General features: G+C 32.8%; 1 protein-coding gene across 4 annotated transcripts in view; it reads right to left on the bottom strand.

The window, feature by feature from the left end:
* The window catches only part of LOC115215425 (zinc finger protein 629-like), a 251374-nt gene that overhangs the window by 80834 nt on the left and 142882 nt on the right, over positions 1-27658 (bottom strand). Inside the window, exon 1 of one of the 4 annotated variants that reach the window (XM_036505968.1) lies at positions 13954-14139. The exons of the other annotated variants lie outside the window; for them this stretch is intronic. The gene's annotated coding sequence lies outside the window, so the exon portion shown is untranslated. Of the gene's footprint in view, positions 1-13953; positions 14140-27658 lie in introns of those variants that run through there. 4 annotated transcript variants of the gene reach the window in all.

Raw genomic sequence — 27658 nt, 5'->3', positions numbered from 1 at the left:
ATGAATGAGAAAAGCAAGACATATTGAATACTATTTTCACTTGCAAAGACTTCTCAACATTGAACAACAGCTAGAGTGAATACAAGTTAAAGTCACTTTAATTGCAGACATTGCTTTTAGCAAATATCACAAACTACAGTTCTTCAATAACCATTATCCTGCTTTTGTTCTAACACTCTGTTATTGTTGTTGTTTTCTACATTTATGGCCATTGGTTAGAATGCTTTGCTATCCATATTCACTCGGCATGCAATGATGCTTATACAATGAACATCTAATCTGTCTCTTTTGTTGTTTTGACACATCTACAAATGTAGTCTTCACAGAAATTCTTTTTCTTTAACTCACATGGAGACAGAATGCAATGATTCCATTTCAAAATATCATGCCATACATTAAAGAAAACAAAAAAAAAAAAATCCTTTCTTTTCAACTACACCAATATGGAGAACTGAAGTGTATAGATATATATCTCTTCTTTATCCTACATTTGAAGAGAAGATTTTTTTTTCTTTTTAATGGAAAAAAATGAGAATAGAAGATAATAGCATTTCATATGTATCACAGAATATAGAAATATTATAATATAGAAACTAAAACTAAAACACATAAGTATCATTGATCAAAATCCAATTTCTGACACTAAAAGCAATATGTTAGTATTATTTCAGAATGCTCCATTCTAAATATATCTCTATCCCAAACAAGAACCAATTATTTTGCTTTGATGGCTATATTAGGCTTGCTGCTGACTATGACTAAAATGTACAATGCTATTGCTTTTAATAATATAATTTAAGCCAACAGACAAACCTATTGGATAGCGATGACTTATTTATCTGAAAATCTGATTATATAAAATAAATAGATCTGTTTGTGAAAATAATTATTTTCACAGAATAATTATTTATAATTTCAATTATATGTCCATCACAAAGTAGCCATATATTTTGATACCTTAGCTACTGGAGATAATTTACTTAATTTATGAATAAAACAGCCAATATCAAGTCAGGCAGCAATATATCACAAAAAAAGAAAGAAAGAAAAGGTAAAAAAAAGAAAAAATATTTGAGATAATTCTAATATTTTTATCACTAAATCCTTCGCACCACTAAATCAGTAATTACAGAAGAGCAAGATACTTTTAAATAGCAAAAACAGTACTAAAAAAAATTAAAGAACCTTGAGTTGATATAAAAGTGTAATTCAGTTGACTTTTTGAAAAAATTACTGATTCGTTCTACAAGCTGTGAGGAGTCAAACTAGGAGATTGTAATATTTGTTTTTTCCAAGATTATAAGTAGAATAAATGAAAGTGAATTACTTCAACCAGAACTACTGTAGTTTATCTCCGGCTATATTATACAGAATTTACTTAAGTTGTAGCTGACTAAATGCTATCCTTCATTCAAAAACTTTTTAAGTCTCAATTTTTCTTTTTTCTTTCTCTTTTCGTTATAATGTTAACATTTGAAATGAAGATATAAGCTTGCAGCTAATGCACTCTTAAGTTAAATAAAACCGTCTGTTGGTTCTAACTTTAAAATGTTGCTTTTAAATAACAGAAAAGGGATAGTGTAATGTTTCCAAAAATGAATGTAGATCAATTTTCTATTGCATTACTTAAGTGAAAAAACAATAATTAGTCATAATACTGTCAACAAGACAAGCAGAGAATGTTTGGCAATGAAATAAAGGCAGTGGTTTAATGTGTGCTGTATGGCTATTATCCAGAAACTTTAAAACAGTTTGAACAGGCAATACCCTTGATATAAAAAACTTATTTTATCAATGTTGTAACCAGTGATTTTGTTTTTAATTTTATTTTTAAGTGAATTAGGAAACATTTTTTGAACCTTAAATCTTGGCAGTCGGCTTTCAGTTCTCTATTCTACTTTGTCAATTGATTCTTGTTTATTCAAACAAAAAAACAATAACTAATACCTATGCAACATTTCACAAAAATAATAGCATAAAGTCTTTTTGTTATCTACTCTGCTTTATACATATTTATATCAAAAAATTCTCTGCCAGATCTCCTGTTTCATTTATTTATTTTTGGATCAAAAAGTTCTTTAAACATGAGTAGCTACTGATTGTATACACAGCTTTCATGTTCCTCATGAAGTCCTGCTCAAATTACCAGGAATAGTCTTACATTAGATGTAATGTAGAGAAATAGTTGATTGATAGTTAAGTCTATAGTCATTATCAATTGATATCAGTTTTAGACTCTTTATTAAGACCATTGTTGTGATGAGTTTTCTGCTGTATCAAGGCCCTATGAATTCACCAAATAACACTCACACTCAAACATACTCAACACACCTGTTATTATGTACTGGTCACTGTTGTGTATTTCTTAAATTGTATTTAAAATACTTTTGCTAAAAACTACCTCTAATATCCATCTTTCCATGTGATATTAATTTTAATAGTAACCCTACTAATTTTAACTCAATCCTTTTGGTTGAGGAAGGCTGTACAGGGTACAGAAATATTTTTGTTTTAAAAATTAATATAACTTGATACTATCATATATCGTTTCAAATTCATATATATATATATATATATATATATATATATAATATATATATATATATATATATACATATATATATATACATACACACATATATGAAACTTTTGTGAATTATTTTGTGAAGTGCAAGTTAAAAAACAAACTAATTAGTATACCTAATAAATATTTTTAATGTAAACATTTCTTTTTAAGAATTGCAGCTATGGTTGAGGAAGGCTATATAGGACAAAGGAATTACTTTTCCTTTCTTCAAGAAATATAACTTGATGCTATGATATATATTTTCATATTCATATAAATCAAATATATTTAATTTTAAGAATAGAAATAGTCTTGGATTGCAAGATTTTTATGAATTAAACTACAGAATCTTCTAAGTTATAAAAAATTATGAATTTCATGTGTCCTAGATTAAAGTTTCATTCTATTTAAAAATGATTTTGCTGCACCAGATAATACAGTAAAAAGAGTATAATCAAATGTTAAATAAAAAAGAGTATTTTCTACTGGAATTCATTATAAGATACAGTACTTTGATATATCAGTCCAGATCAGAGGGAGATTGTGTAAGTAATATTCCAGGGAATGCTAGTTATTTGAAAAATGGCAATGGAAAAGATGGCATTACAAGCATCACAGTAAATCTGATTAAGAAAAGTAGATCTTTGATAATTCATAGAAAAAAGTAAAATTATTATTACCTTTTTAAAACATCAATATTATTTTTGCTGTTTTGATATTATAAGTTTTTTTCCTTTTTCCTTAATATAAACCAATGTGATAGTTTTACACTGTTAATATATAAAATCCTCCCAATATATTTTTTGAATTATCTTACATTCTACTTCTTTAGCTATGGTGAATTCTAGACATTCTGGAGTACAACTTAAGTTCCACCAAAATTTTCTTTATAAGAAATAACATTTTAGTCTTGTTTATTTAGCATCTCCTTCTGCTTTGGAAATTAGCATGAATATTTATATGTATTATCTTCATGTAACATTCCTGTGAGCAGGTGTGGGTTAGGTGTTAACAGGTCAGATTTAAACCAAGTTATCAATAATTCTTTCTCCATATTCTAATGGTTGGTATGAGAGAGGGCACCACAGCAGCAAAGATATATGTGTCAATTACAAATGCTCTTGTATTCAAATATTAACATAGGTTTTCTGATAATGTGACAGTTGTAGCCAAACAGATGAATGGAATCCATGCCAACATTGGAAAGAAAAAAAAAGGATGCTAAACAAAATGATGACAGCATTTAGAAGAAGTAACATGATATACCACCACAGTAAAGTGTACTGCATGACCTTTTACATTTACGATTTTTAATTTTTTTTCTTATTTATATTAACACCTACTAAGAATAAAGTATACATTAAAAATATCTTTAGAAATGCTGCCAAATTTTAAAAAGGCTGAAATTCATAAACAATCAGAAGCAATATTTTCTTCTAATAAAACTCGAATAAATAATGTTTCTAGGTGAAATAAAAAGTGAGTGAAACAAAGTTAACAGCCAATGACTAGTCAAGTGACCTGGCTGGCTATTATGACTGAATGATACATGTAGTGTTAAACTCTTACAGTCAGATGAAAGATGTTGGGAATCTAGCCAATCTTGACCAAAGAATATAATGGAACTTGACAGATTCTACGCCAAAATGGATTCAGACACCTAGCAACAACAGATATAGCCTATTTGATACTAACCAGCTTTTTAGTTTTTGGCATGCATTGAAAAATCACTAAAACTGGACATCTTCCGTGTGTTATTGATCTTGGCAACATACCTAAGATGTTCATTGAGACTTTGTTCTAGTCTGAAAAATTAGATCATATACATATGTGTGTGTGTGTGTGTGTGTGTGTGTGTGAACACATTTATATTAGTTACTGTTGGCTAACAAAAGGAGTCAGTTCAATCTAGCAAATTAATGGTTTAATTTCGTTTAACTTGATGGGTTAATAATGATTATAATAGTGTTGCAACATTAAGCTTTACATACTACAAAATTAATGTGTTTAGGAACAACCATATGTTTAGCATCAATCTTGAAAGAATGATACCCATCTTCCCTCCCCCCCTTCTATCTCTCTACCGTTTACAGCTGTACAATTTAGCTCCTGCCAAATGATTAACACTCTTCCTTTCATCTTTAATTCATCAAAGTCTTTTGAAACATAACACCTCAATTTTAGTTAAACTCCTTAGAGCTTTATTCTAAATTTAATTAATCCAGCTGATTGCTTGATATATTCCCTATAGATCATTTTACGGTGGCACCCATTCCATTATGGCACATCAGTTTGTTAATATGACTTAGACCTTCAGTTTCACTCAATCTATCATCTGTCTTGTCTTTCCTCCACGTGTATCAAATAAATGACAACAGTGTTAGCAGTAAACACCAAACATTGCTGAACATTCCTGCTCGCCATGCAAACCCAAGAGATCAACTTATATCATTCATTAAATCTCTTCCCCGCTCCATATTTTGTACCTATTGCCAAGTCAATATAACATTTGTAGCGGGGGAGGGTGGGTGGTAACAAAATAGAAAGAAATAAAACAACTTAGGTATCAATGAAATAAAAACAGTTTTATGAGTGTGTGCTGTTGTTTAGTTATTGGGAAGAGGAATTCCTTGTTACCTTTGCATTTTGATCCCTACATCATTTCATGCAAACATGGTGATGGTTAATTTTTGTAATTGCACATGCAAAAAAAAAATGACATCCATACAGAAAAGAATATGCATATGCATTTCTAAGATGCACATGCACACCCACACACACACAGAGCTGTGTTAATAAACGTGATTTAACCAAATCATAAAAGGGTATTTAAGTACTTTTGGCAGTATTCCTATTAATAATTATGAGTGCGAGAGCGAGAAAGAAAAAAGAGAGGGAGAAAAAGAGAGTGAGAGAGGAGAGAGAGAGTGTGAGTGTGTGTGCGTGCAAGCATAATGAAGAGAATAGATAAATTCTAGGGATGCTGTAAGTTATATGATTGGTATTCAAAAGAATGTTAATCTAATTCCCATCTTAAAATACTTACATTTTCTGTTTATTGGCTTGTGATTTGATAAATTATTCCTAAATAGTTTAAACATTTGTTCAGCAGCCAATATATCTATAACTTAAACACCTAAATTATAAGCCAAGAATATAATCTTTAGTGCAAGTAACACCAAAATAACATCTTGGAATATAACATTAGTAAATATACTAATGTTAAACATCCTAACCTTACAGAAATTACAAATTCTTAAACAGATGAGAACTATATTAATATTATTATATTTTCAGAAAATTGTCCCACTCAATCCAATATATGAAAAAAAAATCTTATTATTAAATACTTTTTGTATTTGTTTTTGTTGATTTATGTGAAATAGATAATGAGTTTTGATACATTCCCAAATTAGCTGAGCAGGTGTTTTAATCCTACTGAATACGCTAAACGCAGCAACCTTTTTCAAGAAATGGGCCACACGAGACATGGCTCATCATTAGGTGGGCTGCATTACTTACAAAAAAAAAAAAGTCATACTGGATGTGATTTTGCCCTTGACTCATCTTATGAGCCATTTCCATTTCTCCGCAAGTTGTATTGAGATTTAATTAGTAATATTGCTGTGCTCAAGCTTTTAAACTTATCAACTTATTCACACTCCGTGAAACTGCCAGGAACCAAACTTGTGAGATTATTAGCATTCTGATTGCTCAATCAAATGTAATATTTATTTATTCAAATTGTTTTTAATTAATCATGCATTATCTCTTAGATTTCAGATTTCAATCATCTGATTGACTATTTTCAGATTGACATTGTAGCATAGGTGTGAGAGGCAAGATCTGGCCAGTTTGAAAATGTAACAGGTAGAATATTTGGGCCAGATGTGTCCAGTTTGAATGCTGAAGGGTGAAAGCTCTTCGCTATGCTAAGGAATTACCTTCTATTAATACAATAAGAAGAAAAAGTTTGGCAACTTAATAAACAAGTATATAAAGACCCCATTCAGTCATGAATGACCATGGGAATGCATCAGGAAAGTTACCTTCCAAGGTACAAGTCCAGGCAAGGTTGTTAATGGAAGACCAGCAGTCACCCATGCATATCAGCCTCCCTTCTCCATGCCAATGATGTTATCCAAGGGAAAAGCAAAGGCCTATATAGCTTGGCACCAGTGAGGTCCCAATTCATTTCTACAGCTGAGTGAACTGGAGCTACATTAAATAAAGTATCTTGCTCAAGAACACAAGACACAGCCCAGTCCAGGAATCACTAATTCATGATTGTGGCTTGAACTCTCTATATCATGATTGTGAGCCCAATGCTGTAACCACTGAGCTAGGTGCCTTCACAGGTAAGGCCCTGAATTAGCAGCTAAATAAAAACTAAAGTTCTATCAAACGCTTGTGAAATACCAAGATGATTTTTTTCTTTCTTCGTTTTAAGCTGCCAAAGAATTATCTTTCCTAACCCATTTTTATTACCACCATCCAACTGAGACTGCACCAAGGTCATAGGGTACAAAACCTTCAGCATTGAAGTGTCTATTTAAAGTGGAAGCCCTCTATCATAAATTAAAATAAGAACTTTTTGTTTAGTTACATTTCAAACACCAAATACTTTCACTTCACTAAACCACTCAGAATTGTTTTAACTATTTAAAAAAAAAAAAATTGAAACACATGGGCAGTCTGTTTTATTAGAATTACAGCCCCCCCCTCTCCCTCTGACATGCATGCACATACAGAAGCACAGAGCCACCTGTATATTTAGAAGAGAGAGGTAGATTGTGTGATGCTCATGCCTACCTGATTATAATTCAGCAAGTCAACAATGCTGTTATTAACTTAGGTTTGTACTCATCACCTGATTATTTAAAAATTTTCTCATTCTATACAGTAACTTGTTCAGTAAGGTTCAAAATATCGTGGCTAGAGGCTGTTTTAATGCCAAACTTGTCAGGAATTTGGATACACCAGTATAATGCAACAGAACATACAACTTGATAATATATCATGAATATTTATAATAAATAAAAGTCAAAACTCATTTGAATAAATAATAAAACAAAACAAAAATAAACTGCTGATCGATAAAGAAAGTGGATGTTGATAATCAGCAAAACTATACAGTAATATACAATTTTTGCAATTAAACTGTTCATTATAGTGAGCAGATGCAAATTATGAGGATTTATGTTATACAGTTATAGCAATCTAGTATATTATTATTTTTCTGCTGAGTGTGAAATAAATCTAAGTAAATTAATGATAAAATATAAAACTAATATTTACTTAATTGATAGTAAAAAGAAACATCAATATTAATTTTTGGTATATTCCATATGTAATAGTAGTTAATATTGATTATATTTTTTTTCTTGTTCTTCTACAAATTGCAGGCTTTCAAAATCAAAAATAGTGAAAAAAACTTTATCCATGTGAAATATTTTGAAACTTAAAGAAATATATATGTATATATTTATGTAGGAGTTGCTAAATTTTTATAACATTTGTCAAATAAACAGAGTAAAAATATATAATAAATAAACAGATGGCACAGAAAATTTGAAGTAAATATCTATAAAGAGAAAAATTAAATAAAAAAAAAAACAAACTTAATTTCACTGAAGTTCACCCAGAAAGATGTCTAATTTTCATTCCCATTTCATCACCATCATCATTATCATTAATATTGTTTAAAAAAAAAAAATATTTGTATTGTTATCAATGCTTGGCAAGGAGTTACATGAATTTGGCAGGTAAATAACAATTAGAAATGATTCCTAAATTCACTGTGAATGATAGAAGTAACGTATATTTTGATGATTACGCAATAGTAATAAATGTTTAATTTATTGAATAATAGCTATAATCTAGCTAATTAATTCTACATGCCCACTCCCTTACACACATGCATATTTGGTAATCATTTCATTAATTACCATTCAATTAACAAAAATGGAGGGTTTCCAAAAATGCTAATGACTAAGAAAGTTCTAGTTCAGTTATTAAAAACACACACACACACACATATATATATATGTATGTACATATGTATATATATACATATGTATGTATGTATGTATGTATGTATGTATGTATGTATGTATGTGTGTGTAGAATCACATATTCTAGTGCAGCTTTTATGCCAAAGTATGAAATCAGCAAATTTCTTATGATTCATAGATATATTAACAGAGTGGATAAAGTGCCAGGTTCCTGGTTTCCTGAACTTGAATTTGAGTATTGCTGCATGTTTTTGCATTGAATTCTTTGGAAAGCAACTTAATGTGTTTAAGATTTCATTCTATTTATAAGACTGTGATTATTATTACCTCCGCCTTAGTGAAAACAGAGGTATTGTTTTCAGTTGTGTTTGTTTGTTTGTCCATGAACAAGATATTTCAAGAACTGCTGGATGGATTTGGATGAAACTTTCAGGGATATGTGGCCTTGTGACTAATTAAATTTTGGGATCAATCAGGTTCTGGACAAGGATTCTGGATTATTTTTCCAGTTTTCTTTTTATTTAATGTTTGAGAGCAGTCAGGTTCATTTTTAGTATTCTCATTTGTGAGAGCAGTCGAGTTTATTTCAGATACTCTCATTTTAAAAACCATCCCTGGCTAATTGTTGAGAGGATGTTGGTGTTGTCTTGGTGGAGGTTTGCGCTCTCTGAGTGCTCTTGTTATTATTAAAATGCTACAAAGCATTTTGTCTGTCCTTACGTTCTGAATTTAAATTCCGATGGGTTTAACTTAGCCTTTCATCCTTTCAGGATTGTTAAAATAAGTACCATTTGAACACTGGGGTCAATGTAATTGAGACTTGGCCCCTTCCTCAAACCTGCTAGTCTTATGCCAACATTTGAAACCATTATTGTTATTATTAGTTGGCGAGCTGGCAGAATTGTTAGCACACCAGGCAAAGAGGATAGCACTATTTTGTCTGTCCTTACGTTCTGAGTTCAAATTCTGCAGAGGTCAACACTGCTTTTCCTCCTTTCAGGGTTGATAAAATAAGAACCAGCTGAGTACTGGTGTCAATGCAGAGCTTACCCCAACCCCCAAAAATGATGTCTTTGTGCCGAAATTTGAAACTGTTATTATTATTATATTATTATTATTATTATTATTATTGCTCCCCAGATCCCCAGTCGAACCGTCCAACCCGTGCTAGCGCGGAAAACGGACGTTAAACGATGATGATGATTAACTAAACTGGAAAATCACTAAATAAAGTACCTTCTGACTGCTAAGTTCATCTACATTCTATGTTTGAATGGTTTAGATGCTGACTTTGCTAATCAACATATCAGAGGTCAATAAAACAAATGTTGGTCAAACTCATGGTACTGGCTAATTCCTTCCTCTTTCTGCCAAATTCCTGGCCTTGTGGCTTAATTAGAAAGTTGTATAAAAAGGTATCCAATCCTTAGCAGAATCCTTAGGGCATTGGAATAAATGATCTGCAGCATTTCTCCTCAATATTTACATTCATAGTTCAAATTCCACCAAGCTTAACCTTGCCTTTCATCTTTTCAAGGTCAGTTAAATAGAGTAACAAGAACCAGAGTCAATGGTATCAACTAACAGCATCCCCTAAAATTACTAACCTTAGAAACAAATATTATTATTAGGAACAAATATTATTATTATTATTAAGGCAGCATGCTGGCAGAATCATTAGCACATCAGGTGAAATGCCAAGTGGTATTTCATCTGCCACTATGTTCTGAGTTCAAATTCCACTGAGGTCGACTTTGCCTTTCATCCTTTCAGGGTCGATGAAATAAGTACCAGTTATGCATTAGGGTTGATGTGATCAACTAGCCCCCGCTTTCCACAAGAATTTCCAAGGGCTTGAGCCTAGAGTAGAAACAAAAACAACAACAATAATAATAATAATAATAATTATTAATATTATTATTATTATTATTATTAACTAAACTGGTGCAGCAGTGAATGAAGTACCTCCCATCATTCAGTTACATTCTTTTACATTATGTGTTCAAATCCTGTTCAAGTTGACTTCACCTTACACCCTGCCACAGTCAATAAAATAAATACCAGTCAGGTACCGGGCATTGATTTAGTTGTCTCTATGCATCCCTAAATATGACCATGTGTTTCTGTTAAGAACACGTTGCCACTTTGCATTCCGAGTTCAAAATCCCACTGGAGGTCATCTTCGCCTTTCAGTCTTCCAGGGCCAATTTAAATAAAGTACCAGTCATCTACAAGCACTGGTTTAATAAACCAATTCACCCCTGCCTCAGATTTCTGGCCTTGTGCCTGTCTTAGAAGTTAATGAATGAAAAGCACAGTATCTGAGAAACAAGGGGTTGCATTCAAAATAAATAGCGAAATACTTTCCATGGGGTTGAAATGCCTATCAAGAAAAACCACTGACACCACCAACACAACCATAATCACCATTGCCTCTATTTGACCACAAACTTTTTTTTTATCATAAATAAAATGCAATAAAGTCAGATAAATTTGGTTTTTGTTTTTTCTTCCCATTATATTTGTTTGTAACAGACTTATCAGAGTGCACACACACACACACACACACGCACTGTACACTTGCTATAAAACTTGATATCAAAACATTCCAGTGTTTAAATACTAACTGCTTAAGCTGAAATAAGTTGCTGTAATTGTCAAGAACACAGTCAAATAACATTATTATTGGAAATATCAAGTGAAGAAGAAAGAAAGAACCAAAAGAGACAAAATCAGAGAGAGCGAGGAGGGAGAGAGAAAGAGAGAGAGCTTCTTTTGTTATTTTTCTAAAGTTATTTACATTATAAATAAAACTATAATTACAATGAAAACAAAACACTAACGAATTTAATAGAACAGAGTAAAAAAAAAAACAAATATAAATATAGTAAGAAAAATATTTATAGTATTTATAGTTATGTTGTGTTAATTATGTATTATAAATATTAACTTTGGGGAAATTAAACTAAGATAATGAAGAAAAATAAATTACTTTCCCTGTCTCAGACATTATTAAATTTTGTGCATGTGTGTGTGTGTGTGTGTGTGTGTGCATGCGTGTGAAACAGAGCAATTTACACAACCCTAGGAAACACCTTCAACATTTGGGAAAATTCTAAGTTGCTCCCCTTTTACCAATAGAATCAAGTTATTTTTCATGCCAACTCTATAAAATATTATAAATAACAGGTTTATTATTTTCTGTATCAAAACATTTAATTAGATTAAATTAAATTTAAAAATAAAAAGAAAATGGTCCATTTATGCTCTCAAGCTACCATTTAAAAAATACTTTATTGATAGAAAGGAAAAAAAAAACAAAGAAAAAAATATATATTCAGTTTATGAGGTTGAAAAATGTTTTTTTTTTCAAAAATGTTTAAAATCAAAAGAAATAATAATTAAGCATTATAAATCATATTTCTAAAATTAAATATTAATTTTCAAAACAGTTTTTCATAATATCAAGGTGTATAAATTAAAAATGAATTGAAATTACATTAGCCATCACCACTCCTCATCCAACTCTACATGATATTGCTAAATGAATAATTAAACAAAAACTAAGATTGAAACGTGAAACAAAATAAATGTTTTGGCGATGGGTGTCATTCTTTTCATACTTTGCTTGCTAATTACTTAAAATTAGTGTGAGAATTATTAATTGTTTTAACAAAGTTAAACTTGATTAAAGTTTCCAGGGTAATACCCAATTCCCATATTGGCTTTATTTAAGCCTACTATTCACAATGTTATATATAGGTAACACTTGTAAATTAAGATAAACAACAACAGCAACAAAATAAAAATAAAAAATAAAAAGCTTATAAGAGATAAACTTCCACACATTCTAGTAAGAATGCTTATCTAAGAATAGAAGCTGCTAAAGGGTTACTAAAAGGCTATATAACTAACTGTAAGCGCATGTGTGTTTGTGTGCGTATGTATATGTTGCATGCATACATACTATACAACACATGTACCTTCTGCGAAAACTAATTTGCTTGTGACCTCATTTCTTTTGTAACTAGAGTAACTCTGATATGTGGCTGTTTATTACTGATAAACAGTAAGTTTGTAAAGCTGCATACGCATGCAAACAACACAGAATTTTTCTGACAATCGTAGCTATCATTTCTATGAATCTTTCCCACAGTCATTGCTCTAATTACTGCATGTATGTAAACCGAAAGGAAAAAAAAAAAGATTGAATTTTCTACTCATACTTTTTTTTTGTATGGGAACTTGGAGGAAAATACTTTGTAATGGAATGTATATCTTACTAAATGTACGGTTCTTATTATTTCATAATAAAGTAGTGTTGTCTTTTTGGTATGATGACTACAACATAAGTCTAAATAAAGTCTATAAATAGTAGTGTTTATGATAGGGAAAAAATGAAAGGAAAAAACTAAAAATATATTAACAAATCATTAAATCTCCACAGAAATAGACTAATCAGAAAACACTGATTACAGTATGAAGTTAGTTGAATAAACTATAAACATTACAAAATACTGGTAACATACTGTAAATAACTTTGCTTTAAAAATGTTCTTCCAATTTCTAAACATCTTAAGCATAAATATAACATTAATTAATTAAATCCCTGTTTCTTTTTTTTTCTTAAATGTATACTTTTAGTACAAAAAAAGTTATTTCAAATGAAATGAGACAGAAACTAATTAACAACTCTTAAGTAATGTATATATAATCACACACACACACACACATGCACAAAGTTCACTCATTATACATTTTCTGAAAATCAATTACAATTTTACAATTAAAAAAAAAATTACCCTTGCAGACCCAGCTAACTTTAATTTTTTTACAACCATTATTTGTTGTAAACTTCATTAGAATAAACTTTCACCTGAAAATTCCCTCTCCCGCACCTCTCTCTGTATGCATGTATGTATATATGTGTATATATATATATATATATATATATAGCAGTCACAGCAGCAACAGCAATTTATAAATATGTTACTTTTAACTAAAATAAAAACTATTTCCTGTATGCTAAAAGTTAGGTATAATAAAATAAATGCCACAACTCTTCAAGCATCATAATGACAGAGGTGGTAAAAAAAAAAAAAAAAAGTAAACAGAACTTGGTTACACACCCTCTTTGATATATATATATGCATACATGCAAGTAACAGAAACGAGCTACTTTCTTTTTTAAGTTGGGAGGTAGCCAAAATAAATAAATAAATAACAAAATGAATTAACACCATGGGGGGAAAAAAGAAGAAAAAAACAACAACAACAAAGCAGAAAAGTTAGGTATTCGTATAAAGTGAATTAATCAAATGATAATTCAAATGGATAAAAAAGCAACAAACTAAAATACATAAATAACCTTACCACTTTTGAACAGCTCTAAGGCTCACCATCATACTTGGCAGTATGTAACTAATTTTCCAAAATAACTCAACATTTCTTAACCAGCTTCTCCTCTCTCATGTTCAGCAACTCAAACTGCCTCATGGTAGGGGAAGGAAGTAAACACACACACACACACACACACACACACACAAATAAACAAAACAAGTATTTCATTAACTAAGGATAGAAGAGAAATCTCTTCCTTATAAGTTATCTAGTTACATATATATATATATATGTATATACATATATATATATATATGTGTGTGTATCACCATCAGCAGGAGCAGTAATAGATAGAAACAGCAGCAGCTATGGTTTGGTAGTGGTGGATTTGCGAAGTTAAAGTAGATGGAAACAGGAAACTTATCTATTTCAAGGGCAGGAAGGACAACATTTATTCCCACCTAGAAAAATGCTTCAACAGTGACGGACTACTGCAGAAGTAGTGGTAATATGAAATCCATGTACATGATGCTTAAGAGTATGTGTATGTGTGTGTGTGTGTGTGTGTGTGTGTGTGCACATGGTTATATTAATTTATCAGATCTTCAAGTAGTTTGCAATTTTTTTTATTTTTTATATATATTTCCCAGTGAAATATCAGCCTTTGTTAGTTAGATTCATATTTGAGGTGTTCTTCAAAATGCCTATTATATTATAACATGCAATGCTAGGGGCCAGAAATTAAAACATACCAGGTTTTTTTGAGTGCTAGAATATATAAAAATAATATTCACAAATTATAATGAACTAGCATATATATGTGTGTGTGTGTGTGTGTGTGTGTGTGCAGGCATGGTTGTGTGATAAGAAGTTTGTTTCCCAACCACATGGTTCTGGGTTCAGTCCCACTGTGTATGTAGCACCTTGGACAAGTGTCTTTTACTATTGCCTCAGGCTGACCAAAGCCTTGTAAGAGGATTTGCTAGACAGAAACTGAAAGAGGCCTATTATGCATATATCTATACATATATATGCATACATATACATATATAAGTGTGTGTGCATGTATTTGTTTGGTCAAATAAGCTTGACACAACACATGATAAGGCTGGCCCTTTGTAATATATGTACAGTCCATATGATGAGCTTCCACAGAGTTTGGAGTTGACCCTCAAGGGCCAACTTCTATAAGATACCATGTAGTGGAATCATATAATATATACATCCACGATAATATGCACATATGTACGTACATCACATGTATATACATGAGCATGAGTGTACATATATGTATGCACACATACACACAATAGGCAAATATACACACACACACATACATACACATATAATGAATTACCCACTGGATTCAATGATGAGTATTCAGGTGTCTAATCAAATGAATTCCTACTTGTGGCATTAATGTGCAAGCAGTCCACCAGACACGTGTAACCACAATGGAATTCTCAAGCTGAATCAGTGGGACACTAGACATGATAAAGCTGATCCTCCGGATTTCAGGTATGTGTGTGTGAGTGAGAGAAAGAGAGAGAGAGAGAGAGAGAAAGCAGTGGGAAGAAGAGAATGGGAAAGATTAAAGAAAAAAATTTACCTTGGTAATGGATGGTACTTTTTTTTTATTTACGAAAATTGGGGGGAAAAGAAAAAAAAAACTGTAAAGCAAGCTAACCTCAATGAACTCGAAATGCAGAGAACTGGAGCGAATACTGCAAGGTATTCTATCCAACAGCCTAGTGATTCTGCTAATTCTGCACCACATATATATAAATACACATACACACAATTATACTCATACATGCATGCATATGCATACCTACAGATGCTCATCCCACTATATGTGAGTATGGAGTGCTGAAAATCTTACCATAACACAAAATTAATTTTCCCATTGTCAGGTAGCAAAAAAATCTACAAACAACAGAACCGCTTTTATACATGTAAACAATGTTATACACTACATATATGTATATAAAAATATTTGAAGAGAAATACGTAAAGAAATAAATAAGAATCAGAATACTGATTTCAAATTCTGACACAAGGCCAGCAATTAGCGCTCAACTGGTATTTATTTTATTGACTCCAAAAGGATGAAGTGGACTTAGTACATGAACACAGATGAAATGCCACTAAGCATTTCACTTGACATGCTAATGATTCTGCCAGCTCGTCGCCTTAATAAGAATCATAATATTATAACCAGGTATGTTCTTACCATGTAAACATTGTTGACTACTATATGAAGGATGGTAGTGGTGAATGGAGAGTTACTGTGTGTATGAAGGGCACTATCTTCTACAATATAGTTCATCATCAACATCTTGAAAGGTGATTAGGGTTGTTAACAGCAAAACCTTCCAGGCCTTTCTCTATCAATGTCAACCCTTTTGCAACATCCTATGCAGTCACTTTAAATGGAGTTGGTGTGATTTCCATATTCTCATTCGCATTCTTGCTCAGACTGTTCTTGCTCTAATAGCCTTTGTGTCAAATTAACTTTATGGACACTAGCAACTTGGCCACATCATGCTCTTCAAACCCTACATGAATTACAATATCTTTCCAAATCTGATGCAGATTTTCTGCTAGTGGAGAACTTGCAGCATTCAGAGCTGATGGTTTCACTTTATTTCATAACTCAGCTTTAGGTTTATCCTCCCTGTCAGTTCCTTTCAGAAGTTGTTTGAAATTTTCTTCTTAGATAATATGCCTTGAAGTAAGGAGTCTCACCCAGATACAACGGCTAGAACAAAGTAGTCGCACTCTTGGAAATATATTCTAGCCTCACATGACCAGTGTTTTGGTACACTGACTAAGAGGAGCAATACTTTGTTGGAAATATTGTCTGGCCCTGTGCCTTTCTACATAAGGGCAAATAAATGTTTGTAAACCACTCTTTAAAAAGGCTCTTAGCTATGTATGCTTTCTTAATGTGAACACCCAGTCAGAAAGCAAATTAAGCTTTGCGAGAGAGCGCTTAGATTTTTGGAATGATACGTAAGTTGGGGCTTCAACTTTATATCAACAGTAGCCTGTACTCCTAGAAAAAAGCGCTAGATGACTTTTGGAAGTAGTAAATCCTAGTGTTGATTTTTCTTCAATAAATAAAAATTCTAGCAAGTATGAATTTCTAGAAAAATGTATACTTGTTCTGGAGTATAGCCCACTAGCTACTCAGGGTAACCAGATGTAACCTGTGTATCAGAACTAGCAGCTTCACTGATCAAATGTTGTGCAAAATCAGGCTCTTCTAGATATTACTAACCAGATGATTTTTCATGTGACATTTCAGCCTTCTTTTACTGGAAATCTTCATAAAACTTTTGGCTTTACATTTTTTAATTACCATTATTCTTATTGGTACACTGACTCAAGCCTGATCATCAATCCATACGAACAACAACCACCCCCTTTTAAGCATCATATTGGATCATTCAAAAAAATAAGGACTGCGCAGTTAAGTAACTTCTTAGGCACTTGGCTTAATTTTGTTTCTTTTGTCATATGATTCCATGGCTTACATTGCGAATTCTAATGTTTTGGACATGTGGCTGATTCTTTTCCTCCAGCAGCAAGCCTTTTTAAAATAGTAAGTTAAGCCTTTTATGGTTCCTTTTCACATGACTATCTTCAGTCCCATTTCATAGCTTCCTTCTCAATGTCTCGAATTGTAGGTAAATCCAACAGCAGCAGTGATCAACAATTATCCACAATGAATATGTATTAAGAAAAATAGCACCGGGGAAAGAACTGCTTCGTGAGACCAGAAAGAATCGTCTTATTCTTTTGGATGTAAGAATGAAAATAAGATAAAAGAGTGAAGGTATTTAGGTGGGAGAAAGTATTGTATGATTGTAGCTAGCTGAAGGATTACCAGCTTCACCCCTCATACTTCTTACCAGAGTCATAAAAACATCACATTCTCCCAACACAAACTCCATTGTGTTGATACATAATACAAGTAGCTATAGATATAACAAAATACATATATATATACATACATACATACACAAATATGCATAAGAAACAAATAGATGCTCAATGTGACCCTAGGAAACATACACAAACACACAAATATTCACAGTGAAAACTTCTGCATCACAAAGTAGGTTTTTAGTAGTGATGTATCTACAAACACTTGTAGACACTCACAAAATGTGAGTGTATGCACGTGTGCATGTAGGTATGGCTGGTAAAAAAAGAAAAAAAAAACCACCCAGAAGAAACCTTTTGGCTAAGAAGAAAGAGTAGTTTTTGAATTCTTAAAATCCATGTGAGTCTTTGTAAGGGCAAAATTACAGACCATATCCAGAAATTAGTGGTTATACTTTACAACTCTTCTAACGTAACATTATGTGAGTGTGCGTGAAAGTACATGGCCCAGTAGTTAGGATGTTGCCCTCATGATTGCAAGATTGTGTGATGGATTCCCAGACCATGCAGCAGCGTACTATGTTCTTGATCAAAAAAACACTTCATTTCATAGTGCTTTAGTCCACTCAGGTGTAAGTGAATAAGCTTGCAACAGTCTAGTTTTCCAATCAGGGGGAATGTTGGCCTATCACCTAGACAGCAAGGTGGCATCATTCGAAAGCTAAAATTATGCAAAGCACATTGAGAGCAGTGATGAATAACAACTTCCTATAACGTGGTCAATCACACGATTACATATTATACATACACACATATTAGTAAATGAATGACAAAAAAAAAGGAGTTATATATATATATATTTATATATATATAATGTAGACAAATAGGTTGTTATGTAGATAACTTCACATTTACACAAACATTATCTGGATGGTTCTGGGTCCTTTTAAACTTAAGGACTCAAGTGTTTCATGACCAAAATTACCTAATTCATAGGCAGAAATAGCATGACATCAATTTGTGAGAAGTCAGTGCCTGCCAACCCAGTTTCAATCACATATATAGGTCAAACTGAAGTTTAACAACTGGTTATTAGTACATTTATGGCAAAATGGAATATATATATGTAAGTGGCTGTGTGGTAAGTGGCCTGCTTACCAACCACAGGGTTCCAGGTTCAGTCCCACAGCATGGCATCTTGGGCAAGTGCTTTTTACTTTGGCCTTGGGCCGACCACAGCCTTGTGAGTGGATTTGGTAGACGGAAACTGAAAGAAGCCCATCGTATACATATAAGTGTGTGTGTGCGTATGATTATGTGTCTGTACTTGTCCCCGCCAGTATCGCTTGACAAACACTGCTGGCATGTTTAGATCTCTGTAGCTTAGCGGTTCGACAAAAGAGACTGATAGAATAAGTACTTGGCTTACAAAGAATAAGTCTTGGGTGGATTCGCTCGACTAAATGTGGTGCTTCAGCATGGCCGCAGTCAAATAATAGAAACAAGTAAAAGAATATATATAAAATGTAGATAAATAGGTTATGTAGATAACTTCACAAATACACAAACATCAAACATCAACTGGAAGGTTCTGGATCCTTTTCAACAATAAAGATTCAAGTGTTTCATGACTAGAATTACCTGCTTATTATATCAGTGTATCAAGATAATTCATAGGCAGAACCAGCGTGACACAATTTGTGAGAAGTCAGTGCCTTTGAATTACATGTGCAACCCATTTGACAGGCTTCTGCCGACCCAGTTTTAATCACAAAATATAGGTCAACCCAAGAAGCTACTGAGTGGAAACAAACCAAAGATCTTGTGGTTCTGAAACAAACTGCTTTACCATTCAGCGTAAACACCACACACACACACACACACACACACACAATATATATGTAACGGAAGCTTGGATGAATATAATTTGATCTCAATATAAAGCTATAAAAGTGAGATGATGGTTTTTGTGCTTGTGTTTTCAAATATGCTGGAGTCTTTCAAATGGCAGTGAATGATATCTCTTGTAAACTAGCCTACCTAACAAAATAATGATGATGATGATGATGCTGTGGCAAAGTCAACTGTGAAAAACAGGGCACTAGTTCACCTTGATGTTGGTGCAGACACACCTCCTAGTCCATTGACCATTTGCAAGGAGAAAAATTACTCAAGTTCATGCAAGACAGGATGTCCCTTTTAATGGTTCCCCTGACCTCAATTTTAACATACATACACTACATGAATTTGATTGGGTGTAAAGTAGGTAAGGTGGGAGAGGCCAAGATAAATGAACAGTAGGGGAGGGACACTTAGAGAAATGGTAGGGGAGGGCCAGCAGTAGAAATAGAAATAAAAGAGTGTGTGTGAAAGAGAGAGAGTGAGAGTAACAAAAAAAAAAAAAAAAAAAAAAGAAAAGAAGAGAAAAAGAAAAAGCCTGCAAAACCTCCCCAAATGTCAAATAATATGAGTAATGTGAAGATTCCAGCAAAAGAATTCAGTGAAAATTTGATAATGAAACCATGTCAACTATTGAAGTGACAATGAAATCAGCTATTCAGAAACCTAACTCATATGAAAGTAACAGAAAAAAAAGACATCAGAAAAGCCTAAGTTGTATCATTATCACTATGATTATTATTATTATTATTAATATTATTATTATTATTATTATTATTATTATTCCCCTTTTTTGTTTTTTTTTTCTTTTTGAAAGGAAGAAAAAAAAAAAAAGGTTTCTAACAGATAACAACCGGCAGTTATGATATTTAATTAAATATATGATTGATGAAGCAGAGTTGTACAAACGGATAACAGAAAGTAAGGAACAACACCCAGAGTTTACTTTTAAATACTAAAGAGAGGATTAAAACAAAAAAAAAATAAAGGTTTCTTTTTTGTTTTAAATCCTCTTTTTTTTTTAATTTTAGAAATAAGGGATGAAAGAAACTCAAAAATCACCTGCGAGTATATATATAAAAATTTTAAAATGTAAGAAATCTAATACAGGGAGAGTGAGAGGGAGACAGAGAAAGAAAGATGCAGTATAGAATATTGTAATACACTTATATGCAGTCAAGTTTGTTAAAAAAGAAAAGTCTTGTAAAATCTTGGGGAATATAAAACTAAGGAACTAATTGAGTGAAATTTGGTTGATTGGAAACTGTATAGAAATGTGTGTGTGTGTGTGTGTGCGGACACAGAAGGGTGTGTTCATGCGTATCTGTCCAAGTGTGTGATTTGCGTTCACACGTTGCTTATATCTCCCATAAACGGAACTTCCAGCAGCGTTTTCAACATGCAAAGAAAGGCATGGAATAAAGTAGCGTACACAATAAATAAAGGCTGATATCATCAGGAAGGGCATCCACTGATAGAGTTCCGATTCAAGAAATGCCATGCAGCCCATGTGAGCATGGATACAAAAAAAAAAAAAAATTAAACAAATAAACCACGCACACACACACAGAAAGAAAAAAAATTAATTAAAGAAGTATGTTTTTACTATAATGATAATAAGCAAGTGAAGTTCTGTGGAGCAGCTACAGTACAAAATAGCTGCATTTAAAATTTTCTAAAATATTACCATCTCAATTCATTTGAGCAGTAAAAACTCTTCAAGGTGATGCCCCAGCATGGCCACAGTCTAATGACTGATACAAGTAAAAAGATTGCTGTAAAACTGAAGATTGCCTGGCATCTAATGAAATGCCCAATAAGATCGAACTTTAGATACAGAAACATCCGGTACACCTGCTCGTCTATATAGCTATACGCACACCTCTACTGTAATAAGTTAAATAAACGTATACATACAACTATAAAGCATAATTGGTCAGGTTAAGATGCTGAGTTCAAATTCTATTGGAACCATGATGCTTTGCCCGCAAACAATGCAGATAACCCTGCTTCCTATAGTTGGCCTGACAATGAGTGAGTGCATAGATGTTAAAAGGTGGTGGGGGAGATTCCACCCATGTAAATCCATGCACGGACATGATTTCTTTATAAGCATACAACACAAATGTGTGTGTGTAGTTATTTATAATATATATCTTTATATATATAAAACTGAGAATGTGTATCTGTCTGTCTGTCTGTGTGTTTCCCTAAAACTTGAGAACTACACAACCAATTTCATTCAAATTTTACACATGCCTTACTTAGGGTCCATATAGTTTCATGGGCAAAAAAAAAAAAAAAGTTCAACTTCTTGCCTAGAGCGAGCCCATAGCAATATCATATCTTCTCCACTATTTCATTATTACGTGTTAAAAGTGAAACAAAAATATTTTTCTATTTTATGTCAGATGCTTTCACTTTAACAATTGAATTATATGTAGTAAGTAATAATTAAAATCAAACTAAAGTATAATATAATCGTAACATAACAAAAGTGAAAATAGCAATTGGTATAAAATTGCATCAATGATTTGAACTTGAATAAGTGGTTTCACATGAAAGGGAATAAATTAAAAATAAAATTAGCGCGCAGAAATGAAATAGTCCAGATAGATAATAAAAAATTAAATTAAAGAAAAGACTATTGTCTATAAAGTATACGATGTAGAGAAAAAAGAAGAGCTAACAATTCCAGTCTGTTATATATTTTGAGTATTGTTATCACTAGCGATATCAAGATATAACTTTGTATTTTGCATTTTATGTGTAGATGTATATATATAGATGTACATGTAATATGTACACATATATACATGCACTAGCACTATGACCCGGCAACGACGGGTCTTTAACGCTAGTATATATATATATATATATATATAAGTGCATTTTTTATTATTTTTTTCCAACTTGTAGAGAAATTTAAAATATGTATGTTGTGATAATCCAATTTGAATTAATTCCTTCAGCTCCTCTTCTATGAATATACATGTGTTTAAAACATCCATTTTCATTATTTTCTATGGAAAAGCAGCAAGCTGGCAGAATCATTAGCATGCCGGACAAAATACTTAGTAGCATTTCACCCATCTTCATGTAATGAGTTCAAATTCTACCAAGGGTAGCCTTTCGATAAAATATGTACCAGTTGAACACTATCCACGAAAATTTCAGGATTTGTGCCAATAGGAAAGAAAAAAATTATTTTGTCTATGGAGAGAGGTAAGAATTAAGAAATCTTTCTGGTTTCCACCAGATAGTTGAGACTGATATAGTTGAGTTTTGTAAGAAAAAATAACGGGAAAGCGGGCCCAAAGAGATTCAGATGGTTGTGGTTTTGGGAAAACTTTTAATATGGAATCAAACTGGTGCATGAGGTAAAGAGCTGAGTTAATGATAATAGTTGAGGAAAATGCAACAGTGAAATGGTTTGGGTTGGACACCAAACAGTATACATGGTCGTATTTTACAGACCGATTATAATAACGGTAGAGAAGATAGAGAAAAGAACACAGCATGATTATGTGTTTACGGCTGTAACATGTCGGTGATCAGAAGGGTTGCCAATCAGTTAATTGGGTCACTTTTTTTGATGTTGTTGTTGTTGTTGCTGCTGTTCAGGATGCAACCTAGAATACTTTTGAGTATGAGGTAGCTGAACTATTCTAGAAATGTGAGCAATACACTAATGTGGGGGTACACTTCAGCCTAGCAGGGAATCAGAAAAACCCAAGATCTTAAGTACTTATGTACATATTGAGCTGCTGAAGTATTTACACACCCACAGAGTCTATAAATGTGCATATAGTTTCACAGAAACTATCAAGTGTGTGTGCATGTGTGTGTGTGTGTGTGTGTGTGTGTGTGCATGTGTGTGTGTGTGTGTGCATGTGTGTGTGTGTGAGTATGTGTGTATATATATATATAGCATTCAAACTAATGCATTCAAGAACACTGTATATTGGTGGGTGTAAAAATATATATGAAATGAATGTAATCATCACCAGCATTTAACAGACATTTTCTATCCTGGCATGTGCGTTGTGTGTGCGTGTGTGTGCATGTGTGTGTATACACACACACATAGACAAAAATACATACATAAATAAATAGATAGATAAAGACAGATAGATATGTACACACACAGAGTGTTTATAGCTTTTATTCAATAAAAAAAAATTAATCACCATATAAGGGATGATCAAATTGTTTCACGAAAACTCTTCAGAATGTCAAATGAGAATGCAATAAAGATGAAATGTGAAAGAAGTGAAGTTAAAATGGTAATCACTATCAGAGTATTATTATAACACACACACACACAATAAATATATGTATGTGTGTGTGAATATTAGGGCTGTGCCAGGCTCCAGTCTTATTTGGCAAGGTTTCTACAGCTGGATGCACTTCCTAACGCCAACCACTCCGAGAATGTAGTGGGTGCTTTTTATGTGCCACTGGCATGAGGGCCAGTCAGGTGGTACTGGCATCAACCATGCTTGAATGGTGCTTTTTACAGGCCACTGGAACAGGTGCCAGTCAGGCAGTACTGGCATTGGCTACAACAATCATTTCACTTGACTCTCTCTCTCTCTTACTCAATATATATATATATATATATATATATATATATATTTACTTATATGTATTTATATGATTTAAGGGACACAGGCTTAAACACAGAAACATATATAATACATCGCTCAAATATAAAGATTTTCCTCTTTCTGACGAAGAGCCATGCCCAAAACACTATTTCTGTTCCTACTTTTCCATCTAAAACTTCCAATGAGCGTCAACCTAATACATTCTGTGTGTACATCTATTTGACTTTTGTTGTTTTTTTTTCCTGTTTTTACTTTTGATTTGCCTACATACATCCATACACACACACACATTTTGATAAAGATAGCTATGGCTGGTTCATAGGGTTACCCAGGGTTTCGCGTCCATAAAACAATTAGCTTTACATACGCCTCATCAGACCCTAATAGCTAGCCATTGGTGCGTGCTTCTCTTGGATTCATGATTTACTGATGATATATACATATATATGTATGTATATATATATATATATATATATATATATATATGCACGACAAATACATATACACACACGTGACAAGCTTCCACACAGTTTTCCTCTACCAAATTCCAATCAAAGTACGAAGTACTGGTCAACCTGAGACTACAGTAAAAGACATTTTCCTAAGGTGCTACACAAAGTGACTGATCCCAAAACCATGTGGTTGCAAAATGGCCTTCTTAACCACGAGTCCAGTTGAAGGATCATCCTACCTCCTTAAGAAGTCATGAAAGATAACAATATCCATAACCATCTGAGAAGTAATCTTTAAAAATTAACCAAGGTGCAACCTCATATGTAAAACAATACAATTTTGGCATGACAGCATCAAATAATGAAACAAATGACGTTTTTTTTTGTTGTTATTTTTTGTTTTGTTTTTTTTAAATACCTGATCATAAGATCAAAGATGACAGTGATGAAGAGAGCAACATGTGTCCATTGAATTGATGGATAAATTAAAGTCGCTTAGAGTTATAAGAACAAACGGTTCACAGTGATCATGTTTCTAAATTCTAAAGAGAAAGTTTAGTCGTCTTCATACGACTTTCGTTTTTCTTTTCAACATTTCTCAAGAGATGAGAGAACTCTTAGACTTTCAACTTTTAGTTACCAGTGTCTGCATACTTTATATCCTCTGGAAATAAGTAACTTTTCAATTAGCACCAAATAACCTAAGCCTTCAGGCTGACTACTTTGCATTATGGTTCTAATTGCTCTTAGCATAAACCTCACAACCTTACATTTCATTTCTACTCGAAAATTGAGTCTTAATGCTTATTCAATAAATCACTTTTAACATTATTTGATTGAATACTCTATTACTACTACTACTACTACTACTACTACTACTACTACTACCATTATTACTTGGAGGAGGGAAAAAAGACTTGTCTTTTTTTTTAATATAAATTGAAGTAGAAAATCTGTCAAGAGTTGAAAGAAATTTACAATAACAAATTTTTTTTAATACCAACTTGCCAAAGGTCATCCTTATTTCTTTGACACAAACTCCCTCCCCATTTTAAAAGTGTACTTTAAAAACATTCCAACATAATTTTAAGTAAAAAGATAAAGACCTTTTGTTAAGTTACGTTCTTAAAAACACCAGCTTAAATGACTCTGTCATTTTCTTTATTAAACTTCTTCAAATTCTTGAATATTTTCAAAATTAGTTGAAGTACATAGGCAGTGTTTTGCATTGGAAATATACTCTTTTATTCTTTTAGTTGCTTCAGTCATTTGACTGCAGCTATGCTGGAGCACCTCCTTAAAGGGTATGTTTTTTTAGCTGAAGAAATTTACCCCAGGACTTATTCTATGTAAGTTTAGTACCTATTCTATTGATCACTTTTGCCATGCCGCTAAGTTACAGAGCTGTAAACACACCAACATCAGTTGTCAACTGATGGTGAGGGGACAAACAGACACACACACACATAAATATATACATGTAAAAAGCAACCAGGCTTCTTTCATTTTCCATCTACGAAATTCATTCACAAGGCTTTGGTTGACCCAAGGCTTATAGTAGAAGCCACTTGCCCAAGGAGCCATACAGTGGGACTGAATTCGGAACAATGTTTACTTGTTGCAGTCATTAGACAGTGGCCATGTTGGGGCCTTGAAGAATGAATCAACGTAGGTATTTATTGTATTGATCTCTTTTACTAGTCATGGGGATATGCACACTAACACTGGTTGTCAAGCAGAGGCAGGGAAGACAAACACACATACATATATGACAAGCTTTTTTCAGTTTTTGTCTACCAAATCCACTCACAAGGCAAGAGTCTATGGCAGAAGACACTTGCCCAGGGTTTCGCACAGTAGGACTTCAGCCTGGAAATGTGGCTGGAAAACAAACTTCTTACCACACAGCCATGAAAGAGAAAAAATAAAATAAAACAGAGACATTCATCGATAAGGTAGTATTCTCAGCATAACCTATTCGGCCAAATCTGGCTGCAGCAGGACCTTTTTTTAAAAAATTAATTAAAAAAAAACAACTTTTTTCTTTATGTTCTTGCAATGTGTTTTCATAACATTGTGATCAGCAAAGATTTCACTTCTGACTGAATTATTGTCTTTTTATCAGTCGTTAAACCAGAAAACAACTAATGAACTAGATATTTCATAAGAATTAGTTAACCCACTTTCAGTCCTGGCCAGTCTTTCAGCACTGAGAAAATGACTTGGCTAACAGATGTCCCTGAATAATTAATGGAGCATGAAGTAATACTGAAAAGGGATTCAACTGCAATGAGGTTAGCAAGCTACAAAAACATTGTTGAACTTGCCATGATGGATGGTACAACAAAAGTAACGTAGTTTATTATTATTATTGTTATTATTATTACTAAAGTGGCAAGCTGGCAGAATCATTAGCACGCAGGGTGAAATGCTTAGTGGTATTTCGTCTGTCGTTAAGTTCTGAGTTCAAATTCCACCAAGGTTGACTTTGCTGTCATCCTTTCAGGTTCGATAAAATTAGTACCAGTTACGCACTGGGGTTGATGTAATCCCTTCCCCCAAATTTGAGGCCTTGTGCTTTCAGTAGAAAGGATTATTACTATTATTATTATTATTATTATTGTGGTGAGCTAGCAGAATCGTTAGCCCACTGGACAAAGAGTTTAGTATCATTTTGTCCATCTTTATGCTCCGAGTTCAAATTTCATTGCAGTCAACTTTGCTTTTCATTCTTTCAGGGTCAATAAAATAAGTACTGGTTGAGTACTGGGATCAATGTAATCAAGTAGCCCCATTCCCTAAAATTTCAGGCCTTGTGCTATAGTAGAAAGGATTATTATTATTATCAAGGCGGTGAGCTGGAAAAATCGTTAGCAGGAGTGGCTG

Source organism: Octopus sinensis, linkage group LG9 (assembly GCF_006345805.1).
Source record: "Octopus sinensis linkage group LG9, ASM634580v1, whole genome shotgun sequence".
In the NCBI taxonomy this organism is placed as follows: domain Eukaryota; kingdom Metazoa; phylum Mollusca; class Cephalopoda; order Octopoda; family Octopodidae; genus Octopus; species Octopus sinensis.
Note: the sequence above shows the minus strand (reverse complement) of the source record. Positions and strands in the feature narration are given on the sequence as shown.